Below are 14,044 nucleotides of genomic sequence, written 5' to 3' on the forward strand. Positions count from 1 at the left end.
ATCTTGTTCTGTTGTATTTTACTACTTTCAAAATAAAAATAAAATAAAATAAAATAAAGAATTGCCCATATCATCAGGTATCATGAAATTGAACAAAACGGTACAGAACAAAACCAATAAAGATGAAACACTGGAGACATTACAGGACTTCAAAAGAAGTTAATAGTTAAAGATTAATGGGTATCATAGTCAATTTTATTGTCTTCAAAGTAGTTGCCTATATCCTCAGACTTGATACTAGCAAACAAAACAGAATAGAGTAAAATCAGTCAAAACAAGACAGTGAAAGCAATACAGGGCTTCAAAATCAAGTTAATAGAAATAAAAAGTGGTTACCATAGTATATCCTGCTATCTTTGGAATAGCTGTCCATACCATCAAATGAAATACAAGGAGACAAACAGGAACAGAATAAAACCAAACTAAACAGAACAATGAAAACAATATGGGTTTCAACTCATGATAAAAGATAAACAATGGCCTTCCCTTTTTAGACAATTGCTCCCCTTTTACTTTCTTTTTTTAAATTATATTAAAAATAATTTTATTTAAAGACAGACTAAACAAAACAGAAAACAGGTAGAAATAATACATACTTTCAAAGAAAAAATACACAGTAATAAATCACTAGTTGATGTTTACATATTGTCCTCTTACAAATAATTGTTCATGATACAAAAGTGAACATATAAGTGGGAATTCAAACAGTGAGACTGCAAATTGTTCTGTTTAACTATCCAACAAGAACTTAGCAACACATGGTTATCAATCCTATACATTTAAACATACATGCAGTTATCTACATCTTCATTTATGTTGAGAATAAACAAACTAAAACCAGCTAAAATCACTCTGAACAAAGAATACTAGTATTGCTGGATTTCACATCATGACACTCCGGGGTCAGCACTGGGTGCTGTAGTGTCTCTTTTTTTCAAAGTATTTGTTCATTTCATTATGTGTCATAAGATCAGTTCTCATAAACTGTTTATAGGTTCTATGCATGCATGAATCTTAACATGTATTTCTATCCTTTCTATATTAGAGAAAGAAACAAAACAAAGCAGGACAGAACAAAACATATTCCTATATTGTCTAGGAGAACATGGCGGACAAATAGCAGCAGCCACGGAGGCTCTCTGAGATAATCAGTTTAGAATCCAAGAGCGGTGCTATGTGAGGAGTCCTGCGTGAGTGGAGATGTACCCTGCCAACCCAGGAGTGAACTAAGCTGAGAGAAACCAACTGGAAATGCAATCCTGATGCTATCACAGGAACAGATAAAAGCTCAGTGTGGAAGCTGGATCCCGTGCCATTGGAAGCCGCAATTTGAATTTCCTGCTCCCAATACTGCATCCCAATCCACACGGCAGGGAGAGAGACGGATGAAAGCTCTGAGACCTGGAATCGGCGAACCAAACGGCATTGAGAGCGGGACTGGCAGGGAGCCCTGCATCGACCTGCGGTGAGAAAAATGGGGACCCGTTCATAGACTAGGAGGCTCCAACAGAGGACATTCCGGGAACGAGCAGACTAGCTGGAACAGGGCCCTGCAGTGACTTTAGTCGCATATTCCCCTCTCAAGCGGGAGTGGTGGGGAGCACTTGGCCTGGTGACACCGTGGACTAAGATCCAGTAGTATAGCCCAAATCAGGACCCTGCACCTGGCGGTGCACCCTAGCAGTGAAACATTCAGTAGGTTGGCCTGGAGGGGCCGGCTCAGCAGAGGCTGCCCAGGTCTATGTCTCCCTAGTACACTGCAGTGGGCAGGAACACCTAGTCAGTGGATTCAAACAAACTGTAACAGACAAGGAGAAAAAAAAACTGGGCCTCCTACATACGCTTGTATGGAAGGAACAAAAAGTATGGGAAAAGGGAGCAACAAGAAAGGGTCCTCAGTCCCCAATCCTGAGAACACTGATGCAAGAAAGGTAAATGCAAAAGAGAATGAAGACAGAAAACATGCAATATCAAACACGGCACCAATAGACATAAAGCAGTATCTCCGGAGCCTCATAGATGAGTTCAAAAATGAAGTATTTAATGAAATAAAGCAAGAAATAAGCAGAATAGTTAGAGAAATGCTAAGCCCCACCCAAGAAAAAACAGATGGTGGAATGGAAAAACAGAAAAAAAGGGGAGAATTGTTTGATGGAAAAAATAGAGAAAACATAGAATACGTGAAGCAGGTTCAAAGAGATGACCAGGAAACTAAAAACTCTATTGAAGCTGGCATAACAGCTTGAAAGAAACTAAGGATAGATTTTCTGAACTACAGGACAGATTTGTAATGTGGGAACATGAAATGAAAAACTTCCTAAAAATAACAAGGAAACAAACAGCAATAATACAAAGGCTAGAAGATGATAAGAGGATCTATAACTTAAGAATTAAGAACATAAAAGAAGAAGTAGGAAAACAAACAAATGAACTACAAAAGCTATTCACAGAAATAATCCAGGAGAATTTCCCTAATTTAGCAAAAGGTAAAGATACTCAGATATATGAGGCATACAGGACCCCAGCCACCTACAATCCAAACAGAGCTACACCCTCGCATATAATGATCAAAATTCCAGAAATACAATATAAAAACAGAATATTAAAAGCTGTCAGAGACAAGAAATGGATCACTTACAAGGGAACACCCATCAGAATCTCAGCAGACTTCTCAGCACAAACCATCAAATCACCAAGAGCAAGGGGTAAAATAATTCAAGCTTTGAAAGATAATAACCTCCAGCCAAGATTGATATATCCTGCACAACTGTCCCTAGAAATTGATGGAAAAACAAGGAGCTTCCAGGATAAAGAGAAACTAGGGCAATTTGCAACCACCAATTCAACTCTACAGAGAATACTGTGAGATATTCCAAAAAAAAAAGGTACCAAGATTCCAGAAACAGTGGCAGAGAGGCCACAATCAATGGAGCAGAAAGCGAAATGAAGAAGACAAACAGACAACTAATAACAGAAAAGGAGCTCAACAGAAATGAGGCAGAGAAGGTTGGATGGTATGGACAGCTATTTTAGAGAAGACAAGACAACATAATAGCTAGTGCTGATTTAATATCATCTTGTTTTGAAGTCACATCAAGCTTTTGCTCTTCTGTCTCCATTGGTCTTGTATCTTATTGGATTTTATTATATGTGATAATATAAACAAACTTTTATAAACAAGGAGATAATGCAGAAATCATTGTTCATTTTCTGTTAGTTGGTTCTAAATACCCTGTAATACTGTCATTCTCTTGAATGGTTTTACATTGTCTTAATATCTTTGATGCTACAGTATGTGAGTTATACTGAAAGATTTCAAGGAAAGAGACACTATGGTAACTACTTTTATGTCAGGATATCTTGTGGTGAAACACTATTATGCTTATATGGTTATGTTCTGAGCTGTGATGTTTTGTTGTTATGCCTTCTTTTATCTCAATGTCTTTTTTATTATTTATTTTTTATTTTTATCTTTTTAATTAAGGAAAAAATGAATAAAAATAGCAGGATATATTAAAGTAACCCACTTTGATTTCCTATTAACTTGATTTGAAACCCTGTATTGCTCTCACCATCTTGTTTTGACTGATTTTACTCTATTCTATTTTGCTTGATAGTACCAAGTTTGAGAGTATAGGCAACAACTGTGAAGGCAATAAGATTCACTAGGATGCCCATTCTGGTTTGACTATTGTCTTCTTTTGAAGTCCTGCAATGTTGCCATTGTTTTATTGTTATTGGTTTTGTTCTTTACTGTTTTGTTCAATTTTATTATAACTGATGATATAGGCAATTCTTTTTAAGATAGCAAGAGGCACTATGGTAACCATTGTTGATCACCTTGTATTCTGTTTTTACATTATGTACTATATCCATCCTTTTGATTTGACTGATTTGTTTTGTTATGTCACATTTGGTTTTATTCTCTTCAAAAAAAAGTAATAAGAACTGTGGGAGTAATAAAACCCAAAATGTATAATTTTCACTGTAAAAAAGAGGAAAAGAAAGTGCTCTAAAGGATATAACTGCATGTATATTTAAGCATATAAGATAGATAGTCATATTACTGGGTTTTTGTTGGATCATTGAACAGAATTGTTTGCAGTCTGACTGAATGTCCAATTTATATGCTTTAATTTTGTAATTTGAACAACTGTTGCTAAGAGGACAATATGTAATCTACTAACTAGTGATTTCTTACTGTTTTTTTAAAATTCTGTATATCTTGAACGCTTTTTCTATTTTTTTCTTTTTCTCCTTAAATAAAATTTAAAAAAAAATAGGTGGACATAATATGTGCCCCACTAAGGGCCCTGTGAATATGGTGGCTAAACTGATTGGCAGCTGAAACCTTCCATATGTTTTTACAATCCTTATATATCCCTGTACAGAACTACAATCTAGAATAAAGCTTCTCTTGACTTGTGCATTTGGGTCAGAGCCATGGAAATGGCAAATATAATCCCCATAAGCCCTGTGTTGTGCTTTCATGTCAGCATCGGTGGCCACAGAGTTGGGTGCATGAAGATAGAAATATTTGAAGATGTCATGCTGAAGACAGCCAAGAACTTCAGGCAGTTCTGCACTGGAGAATTCACAAAAGGTGGAGCTCCAATAGGGGTATAAGGAAAGTACCTTCCACAGGGGCATAAAGGATTTCATGATTCAGGGTGAAGATTTTGTTAAAGGAGATGGTACTGGGGTTGCCAGTATTTACCAGAACCCATTTGCACACTAAAACCTGAGGAGACTCAGACCCTGAGCTCCTGGGCTACTTTCCATGGCAAACAGTGGTCCCAGTACAAACGGCTGTTGTTGGGAGCCGCGGCCGAGCCCGGATGCCTTACTTGGTGGACGTGAGGCCTGTAAGAAAGAGCAAAGCCTGAGCTAGATTACCCCTCCCATCGAGTGTGCTAAGATGGCGCTTATCTCCTGCTTCCTGCTTAGTAAACAACCCACTCTGTAAGATAGTCTGCCTAGCAACAACTGATGTTAGCCAGTCAGCCTGCATCGCGCGCTTTAAACTGATTGGCCACTGTTACCCTATAAAAGTAAGTGCCTCTCCCGCCACGAGAGAGAAGCACAGAGAGAAGCACAGAGAGAGATAGAGAAAGTCCACCAGCGAGAAAGGGCTGGTGGCAGAGCGGAGGCCTCGCGGGGCCCACGCGGAGACAAATAAAGACAAGGTTGCACACCGCCAGACTTTGTCGTGTGTCTTTCCTGCCGGCCGGGAGCGACACCGACAGGCTGTCAGCTCTTCATCACCAGCTCCAAGTGGGACTGCTGGATGGGTAGCATGGAGTGTAGAAAAATCCTTGATGGTCTTCTAGCGATGAGGAAGACTGAGGATTTTCCTACAGGCTCCAGCAGTAAGGACCAACTGCCTGTGATCTCTGTGTGGGGAAATGTGTCCATAATACAAGGCTGAGTCATAACTCGAAACAGTCATGTGAATCCTTGTCCTGGGGAAGTGTGCTCTCATCAGCCTGAAATGCAAACAGAACAAATTCCCAAGGTGGCCTTTCCACATTCCAGAGACCAACTACACCAAGACTTTCTAATAAACTGTCATTTTAGAATATTAGAATTGTTCCTTATGTGCACTGTCCAATATGATTACTGCTGGCTCCCTGTGACATTTTAGCACTGCATATGGTTTGGGGAGGCTGAAGGAGAAATGTGTGACTGAGGAACGCAATGTTTAATATGTTTAAATTTTAATTTGAAACAGTTTCTTGAGACTGCTCTACCAGAGAGTGAGATGTAAATTCAGGTTTCCTCCAATTCAGTCTCCTAATGCTGACTTGCTCAAGATACTGTACTTCATAGCTAATACTTAGGGTCACCACAATGAAAGCAGTTCTCTCTCTCTCTCTCTCTCTCTCTCTCTCTCTCTCTCTCTCCCTCCCTCTCTCTTTCTCTCTCTCTCTCTCTCTCTCTCTCTCCCTCTCTTTCTCTCTCTCTCTTTTCATTACCCAGGTTTCAACTCACTATCTTGTGCTTACCAGGCAGGCACTTATGCCACTGAGCTAAATCCCCAAAAGCCTGCAGTGATTTTTTATGCAAAAATTTTCCTTACATAGATTATGTCACTTGCATACACTCAAGCAAGAATAGTTACTGCTAGGTGTTTAATGGTCCTGGAACATCTACCAGGAGGGTCGATACCACTTAATCTAACTGAACTTTGGTCTCACACTCTGATGTGGCTTATTTGACAGCACCTAGACAGTCACTTTGTACAAGGAACTAAAGAACTGATTGGCCCATTAGTCCTCCTATAGCTTCTCTAGTAATGCTCACCGCCAGTGTGGCTGTCTCTTCTGCTGTCCTCGCTCCCGCCATCCACACAGCTACTTTATATGAAATTGGAGAAAAACAAACGACAGACCAGGCTTAAAAGATATAGCATGCAATAGACACCAAGCAGCAAACACAAATGAGTCATCTAGGGGCCATGGTCCTTTAGATGGGAGATCAAATTAAAAGTATAGTGACAGTAAGGCCTTCAGTGTCACTGTGTGGTTCCTGCATTTTACATAACTCCCCTGCCCCATCTATAATTGGTCTGGCCACCTCTGAAAACATACTAAACACTGACCTCACAGTCCCCCTTACGCATTCCTAATTTTGTCTTTTATTTCATTCTGGGCCACACCCCCCATGCAGGTAGCTGAGGGTCTTGGGCAGGGCCCTGGCACAATTCCAGTTTGAGCAAGCTCTTTCCAAAATTCCCTCATGGGAACACAAGGCCTCCTGCCACAACCACTGCCCTGGTTTCTCTGTCCTACTCTCTTCTGCAGACCACAGTGCCCTGCAAGCTCCCTCCTCACAGCTGTGCCTTCCGCCTTCAGCACAAAGACAACACAGTGTGTCATGACTTTCTTTTTAATTTAATGTTTTTGGAGACAGGGTCTCCCTGTATGGCTCAGGCTGGCCTTGAACTCACAGCACTAATTTTGTCTTTCTATCTTGGACAAGAGAATTGTGTACGAGTGCCACCAAGCATGCTTTGAAAATGTTTCCCAAAGTGCATCCTCCATGAGTAAAAATACGCTCCTTTATGGAAAGCAGTGTTTTTAAACTGTTTGCAGTCTCACTGTTTGAAAGTCCCCTCTATATGCTTTAATTTTGTAACTTGAACAACTATTTCTAAGATGACAATATGTAATTAACTAGTGATTTCCTACTGTTTATTTTTTCTGAAATTCTGTATAACTTGTACCTTTTTCTGTTTTTTCTCTTTTTTCTCCTCAAATAAAATTTTTTTAAAAAGAAAGAAAGCAGTGTTTTTGACAGCGGAGATGCATTCTTCAGGATACATTTCCTTTCTATTTCAGAAAAGCGAATAGCATGTAGGATGGTGGTTTGTAGCTATGGAAGGAAATACCTGGACCTAAGGACTGAGCGAGGCCTGAGGAGGCTGAAGCTGCTGTCCCACTTCTCGTGGCCTCCCAGGGTGACACTTCCTGCTATGCTACTCAGGTCACCTTTTCCTGGAGGAGGGTGGTGCTCAGAGACCCAAGCTGTGGGGCTGCACTAGAAGGATACTGAGGTGAAGCCTCTAAAGGGGGATTTTTACTTCAGCCTGTTCCCAGAGTCCTCTGGTACATGTAGTCCGCTAGGGTGCGCAGCGCCCTCTGGAATTGCAGCCCCGTAATTGGGAGCCCAGGTGGCCTGGGACTTAGAGCGGAAGGGGATACACCTGGCTACTTTGGGCTAAGCAGAAATGCAGTAGGAGTTCTGAATGTAGTAAAAAAGTGGCTCATCTCATTCGGAGGAAATGCCAGAGTAACAACTAGGTTCTCATCACTGAGGATGGCAATCAAAAGACTACAGGATGACATATTTAAGTACTAAAAGTACAATAAATAGATAGCCAATCAAATATTCTCTATGTAGCCAAAGTATCCAGTTACAAATGAAGGAGAAGTCAAGACACTGCTAGTGAAACAAACCTTGAGGGATTTCATGATCAGCTTACTTGCCTGCCTTGGAATATGTTACAGAAGGAACTCTGCAGGATGAAATGAATCACATTAAACAGTGACTGGGAACCACAGACGAAACAACACTGGACAAGGTTACAACCAAGGAAAATATAAAAAGTCAGCACTGTAGAGTTTTTGGTTTGCTTTTCCTCATTTGTATCCCTATACGATTGAAAACGAATACATAAAATTGTACTTCTTTGTTAATGTGTAATGTATTCAGGTGTAATATGGATCAATAGCAGTATACGGATACAGCAATGGAAATGGTTAGGAATAGCTGGATTTGTAAACAATAAAACACTAATTACTAGAATCCAGCTCACACACCAGTAATCTCAGGACACTGAAAGAAAAGGATCCGAAGTACAAGTGTAGCCATGTAAAAATGAAACTGCATAAAGCAACCCCACTTCAAATAGCATCAAAAAGAACAAAATTTGGTAAGTAAGAATCCAAGGATATACACAGTGAAAACTAAAACATTGCTGAAAGAAGTTAATGAAAATGCCCTTAAAGATTTTCCGAGTTAAAATGAAGAAATTAAAGAAGAATGAACCCATGAAACAATTTATATAGTTCATGGAATGGGATAAAGTATTCCTTGCATTCCACAGAATCCAAAGTGATCTACACATTGAATACAACGCCCATCAACATCCAAACACTATTTTTTGCAGAAATGGAAGCATGATTCCTAAACTTATGGAACCTCAGAGCACCCCTCTGTTGGTTACTTTTCTCTTATTGTTGAAACAAAATAGCCAGTGCCCAAATTGAAATAAGGAAAGGTTTATACAGTTTGGGGAAGTTTCAGTGCACACTTGGCTGGCTCCAAGGCAGGCTGGCACGGCAGAGGGCAACAGTTTGTGACAGTGGAAAACAGCACAAGTGGCAGGGCAAAGAGCAGGAAGCATGGAGCGATGATTCTTTCTGTCCCTTATATTGGACGTAGGCTAAGCATCCACGGAAATGTACTGGAATCCTGGAGAGTTAATTCTAATCTACAGAGTCCAGTTCAGCTCACAGTGAGAACAAACACACAAAAACCTATTTATACTTAAGGGCAGCTAAGAGATCCTGAGTGCAGGCCAAATGAGGGTTCAGGAACAAATGTGACTACCAAAGGCCTAATGTAAACTTCATGAATTCGTGAAGGGAGTGTCTAAGGTTGAGTGAGGGTGAGAAAGGTGGGCATTGTTTCAGTACTACGAGCTGAGCTAGTCAGGGAGCCAGAAAGCACCTCTGCAGTATGCAGAGAAAATCCTATGAAGGACCAGTCTACATAACACAATCGAGGTAGCAATCGATGTTTAGGAGGCTGCAGTTTAATTTTCTGATATGTAAACTTTCACGTCCTGGGAAGTCATAGCCTCTTATCTCAAGGCTCAACCCAGGTGACAGTCCTCCAGTGTTGGCTCTGTCATTCTGCTGGGTTAACCATAGAAGAGACACTGAGATGGTAACACAGTTGACTGTTCCTTGGCTTCTAAGATTACACACAGTACCTCACCTAGCGCTATTTACATTGCTTATAGCCAATTGAAGGGAAAAGTAAAGAGCAAAATCAGCTCTGTACACAACAGCATGTGGAGAAAGGGTCAGATTTAGCCAGGTGGAGGCAACTGCACTGTATTCAAAGAGAGCCATCCAGGTGGTCATCCACGTGTTTAAATGAGGAACAGGCCAACTCCACATTGGTGGTCTCACAAGAGACCACCAATAGAACTGAAACTTTCTTTTCCTAGTACTATACTACACCTGTGTTACAGTAGTGATTACCATTCAGCACAGAAAAAAGTTGGACATGGATATGACCCACACCTACAATCCTAGCATTTTGGGACAGTGTCTCAAAATAAGAGATTAAAAATTACTGGACAGGATTCCATTCCAGACACTCCAAAGGGGGTTTTCAAATAGCTCTCTTCTTTTTTTTTTTTTTTACCAGATTTTCAGGAGGTCTAGCCCTTTTCTATTTTGAAGGTCCACTTCAGCTAATGAATCTATCTGATCCTGAATGTCCTGAATGGTACTAGATAATGCCTGTATATCTTTAATGATCTGGTTGGAAAGTTGAACAGAGACCCCCACTCCTACTGCCCCCATACCCAGGGCTCCTGATATTCCCAGACCTACCAATAAAGGAATAAATTGAACTGCCCTCTTTGAGTGGCCTGTAATGTAATCCAGGCTAGGAATGGGGCCAGGCTCATCCCTGAGTAAAACCTCTATGTCAGGCAACAGGACAGCTGTTCTTTGCTTACAGGAGGTCCAAACTCGCTGTGTGAGGTCGGTAACAGCGCCATTAAAGTCCCCAGTAGTGGGACAGAAGGGGCAAAAGCAAGCAAGCTAAAGCAGCACATGCCTGATACAATTTAACTCAGTCAATTTTAACTTCAAGGGGTTACCAGTCTGCTGCACAGTCCACTGGTCCTGGGAAGGTTGGGCTCCTTGGGTGTCCAGAACCTTCACATGAGAGTGGGGGATCCAAGGTGTTTTTCCAGTCACCTTCACTGCAGTGGGAGAGCTGAGGACCACGGTGTAGTGTCCCTCCCAGTGAGGCTCAAGGGTGTCTCGTTGGCGACGCTTCACTATGACCAGAGTACCAGGTTCCACCAGCAGGCTGGACTCAGAGTGAAAGTCTACTGGAGGATGCTTCAGCCTGAATAACCAATGTATAGAGGTCAAGATGGGCTGAAGAGCCTGAAGAGACTTCATGAGATCTTGGTTAGTCAATTCCACCAATTTTTCCTCAGAGAGTTTTGGAATGAGAGGAGGGGACCTCCCGTACATTGCTTCAAAAGGGGATATACTAGAAACATAAGGAGTACATCGGGTCTGCAGGAGGGCAAAAGGAAAGAGACTTACCCTTTGTAATCATATTTTTGAATGTCTGATTCATCCTCTCTACTTGCCCTGAGCTTTGAGGCCGGTACACGCAATGAAGTTTGCAATCAATCTGTAAGGCCTGGGTTAGTTTTTGAGTTATCTGGGCTATGATAGCCAGGCCATTGCCAGACCCCATAGATAAGGGTAGGCTGAAACGAGGAATGATCTCATATAACAACTTTTTAACCACTGTGAGAGCTGATTCTGACCTAGTGGGAAATGCCTCCACCCACCCAGTGAAGGTGTCGGCCATCACTGGCAGGTATTTGTATCCCTGGAGACCCAGCTTTTTCATTTCAGTAAAGTCTGTTTCCCAGTGTTCTCCTGGGGAAGTTCCTCGAAAATGAGTAGTTTCCACATGGAGTTAACTATTTGACATTGGGGACATCTTGAACTGGCAGCCACTGTCAATTTGGACAGCTGGGGTATAAAGAATCAGTCCCGAAAGAGCTTGGCTAGTTTTGATCCTCCCAAATGAGTGGACTGATGAGTTTGCTGAATGAGCTCCCATCCGAGGACTTCAGGCAGCAAGATTCTCTTACCTGGTAACTGATACCAGTTTCCTGGAATGTCAGGCTTTGCCCGGAGTTGGGCGGCCAAGTAGAGGTCCTTTTGCGTATACACAGGTTCTGATAACGTTGGAGGCATCAGCAAGAGGGTAGGAGTGGTTTCCTCTATGTCCCCTTGTTCAGACCCACTGATTTTATGGCAGCTTCTTTGGCTGCCATGTCAGCCAAATTGTTTCCCCTGATAACAGGATCATCCCCTTTTTGGTGGGCCTTGCAATGTATGATGGCCACTTTCTCAGGTAACCAAATTGCTGCCAGCTGGTCTAATATTTGGGGGGCATTTTTTATTTTATCTCCTGCTGAGGTCAATAATCCTCTCTCCTGATAAACTGCCCCATGTACATGAGTGGTAGCAAAAACATATCTGCTATTGGTGTAGATGTTAATCTGATTACCTTCAGCCAGTTTCAAGGCTTTTGTCAAAGCAATGAGTTCAGCTCACTGCCAGAAGTGCCACAGTCCAGCCTCTATGTTCACAAAATTTGGGTCTCGGAGGTCACAGCCGCCCCTGTAACTCATTTACCTTGGTACACGTAGCTGCTACTATCTGAGAAGAATGATGGTTCCCCTTCTAGAGGTTTGTCGGTCAGGTCGGATTGAAGGCTCTGGTAGCTGTCAATTAAGGTGGAGCATTCATGGTATGGTGCTTACAGACCCTCATCGGGTAGTGTGGCTGGATTCAGGGCTGTCGAGGATTTGAAAACAACAGAGACAGGATCTAAAAGCGGTGCTTGGTAATGCATGATCCTTGCATTCGATAGTCACAGATCTGGAGGGGCCCGGATAGGAGTCTGAAGCGAGAGAGTTTATCACAGTGGCCTTCCGGTCAAAGATGAGCTTTTTAGTTTCCTTTATCAACATAGCCATTGCAGCAATGATCCTTACGCATGGAGGCCAACTGGCGGCCACCACATCCAGCCTCTTGGAGAGATAGGCTGTTGGTCTCTGCCAAGGCTCTAGTTCCTGGGTTATTACTCCCTTTGCAATTCCGCTCAGCTCCACATACAAGAAAAATGGCTTGTTTATGTTAGGGAGTCCTGGTGTGGGGGCATCCACTAGGGCCTGCCTCAGTTGTTGGAAGGCTGTCTCTTGCATGCCTGTCCATTCCAGTGGGCCCTGTGTTTGCCCTTTTAAAGAGTCATATAGTGGCTGGGCTATCTCAGCAAAGTTTAATATCCATAGGCTACAATATCCAACTGCACCAAGAAATTCATGGACTTGCTTTTTGGTTTTTGGTGCCAGTATCTGTAGGATGGCTTGAACTCTTTTATTTGAAAGGGTCTTTTTTCTGCCTTGTAATTGATATCCCAGGTAAGTCACTGTCTGCTGGCTTATCTGTGCCTTTTTTGCTGAAACCTTGTATCCCAAATCATTTAAAGTTATTAACAAGGCCTTGATTGCTTCCTTGCAATCCTCAAAGGTTTTAACAGCCACTAATCAGTCATAAACATATTGCAAAAGTATGACCTCTGGGTGATCTTCTCGATACCCCATCAGGTCCCTAGCTAAGGGAGCATTTTTAAAAGCTTATGGTAAACACATCAAATAAAGTGGGAGCATTTTTTAAACCTTGTGGTAAATGCATCCAAGTCAACTGTTCAGTTACTCCAGTCCCTGGATCAGTCCATTCAAAAGCAAAAATGGGTTTACTTACTGGAGCCACTGGGAGGGTGAAGAAAACATCTTTTAGGTTCAAGACTGAATATCAGAAGTACTCTGGGCTCAAAAGGCTCAGCAGGGTGTAGGGATTAGGAACAGTAGGATGCAGAGTAACCACTCACCTGTTGACTTCCCGGAGGTCTTGCATGGCTGGTAATCTTGGGTCCCCAGCTTCTGGACTGGGAACAATGGTATATTCCAGGGAGAGATGCAAGGTACAAGAATCTTATTATCTTTTAATCTAGTAATATATTTTGCAATTCCTTGACGGGCCTGTAAACTTATTGGATATTGTCTAAGGCGGATGGCAGACACCTGGGGCAACAACTCTATTACCAGAGGAACTTGATTTATCACCAGACCAGGGGGGTTATTTTCAGCCCAGACTCCTGGTATCTCCGCTTGCCAAGCCTGCAGGAGATCTCTGTCAGTCTCTGGAGTGGGATCATCTCCCAGCACGAGATGATTTTTCCCTTCAGGAAGGAAGGCAAGTACTTTGATTTGTTCCCCAGGTGTGGTTCCCAGAATCAGTTATGGGGTCTCCACCTGAAAACTCACCTGGACTTTTAACTTATGAAGTAGGTCTCTTCCTAGCAGTGGATCTGGGCATTCTGGAACCCATAGAAATAGAAATTCATGCATAGTGGTCTTTTGCCCAGGGTGAGTTAACTGAGCCACCACCTTCGGGTATGATTTTCGCCCTCCAGTGGCGCCAACCACGTTTACTTTGTTGTCAGTCAGAGTTCCCAGAGTGGTTGAGTTAGAACAGAATAAGTTGCGCCTGTTTCCACCAGGAAATTTACTGGTTTTCCCCCCACTTGCAAGATTATCCGGGGCTGGGGGGGGCATCTGAGCCCTGATGCCCTCATTGTTGGCTCAGCAGAGTCTTAGCATCCCTCTCCATTTTTGCCTTTAACTTGGGGCACTCCCTTC

General features: G+C 42.2%; 1 pseudogene; it reads left to right on the top strand.

Moving 5' to 3' along the window:
• The first annotated feature begins 4,443 nt into the window (after positions 1–4,443).
• LOC134474827 (peptidyl-prolyl cis-trans isomerase H-like) lies at positions 4,444–5,903 on the top strand (annotated as a pseudogene).
• Positions 5,904–14,044: the final 8,141 nt, after the last annotated feature.

The sequence above is a fragment of the Cavia porcellus genome, unplaced genomic scaffold (genome assembly GCF_034190915.1).
Source record: "Cavia porcellus strain 051 isolate PalLab524CR breed Dunkin Hartley unplaced genomic scaffold, mCavPor4.1 scaffold_40, whole genome shotgun sequence".
Classification (NCBI taxonomy): Eukaryota; Metazoa; Chordata; class Mammalia; order Rodentia; family Caviidae; genus Cavia; species Cavia porcellus.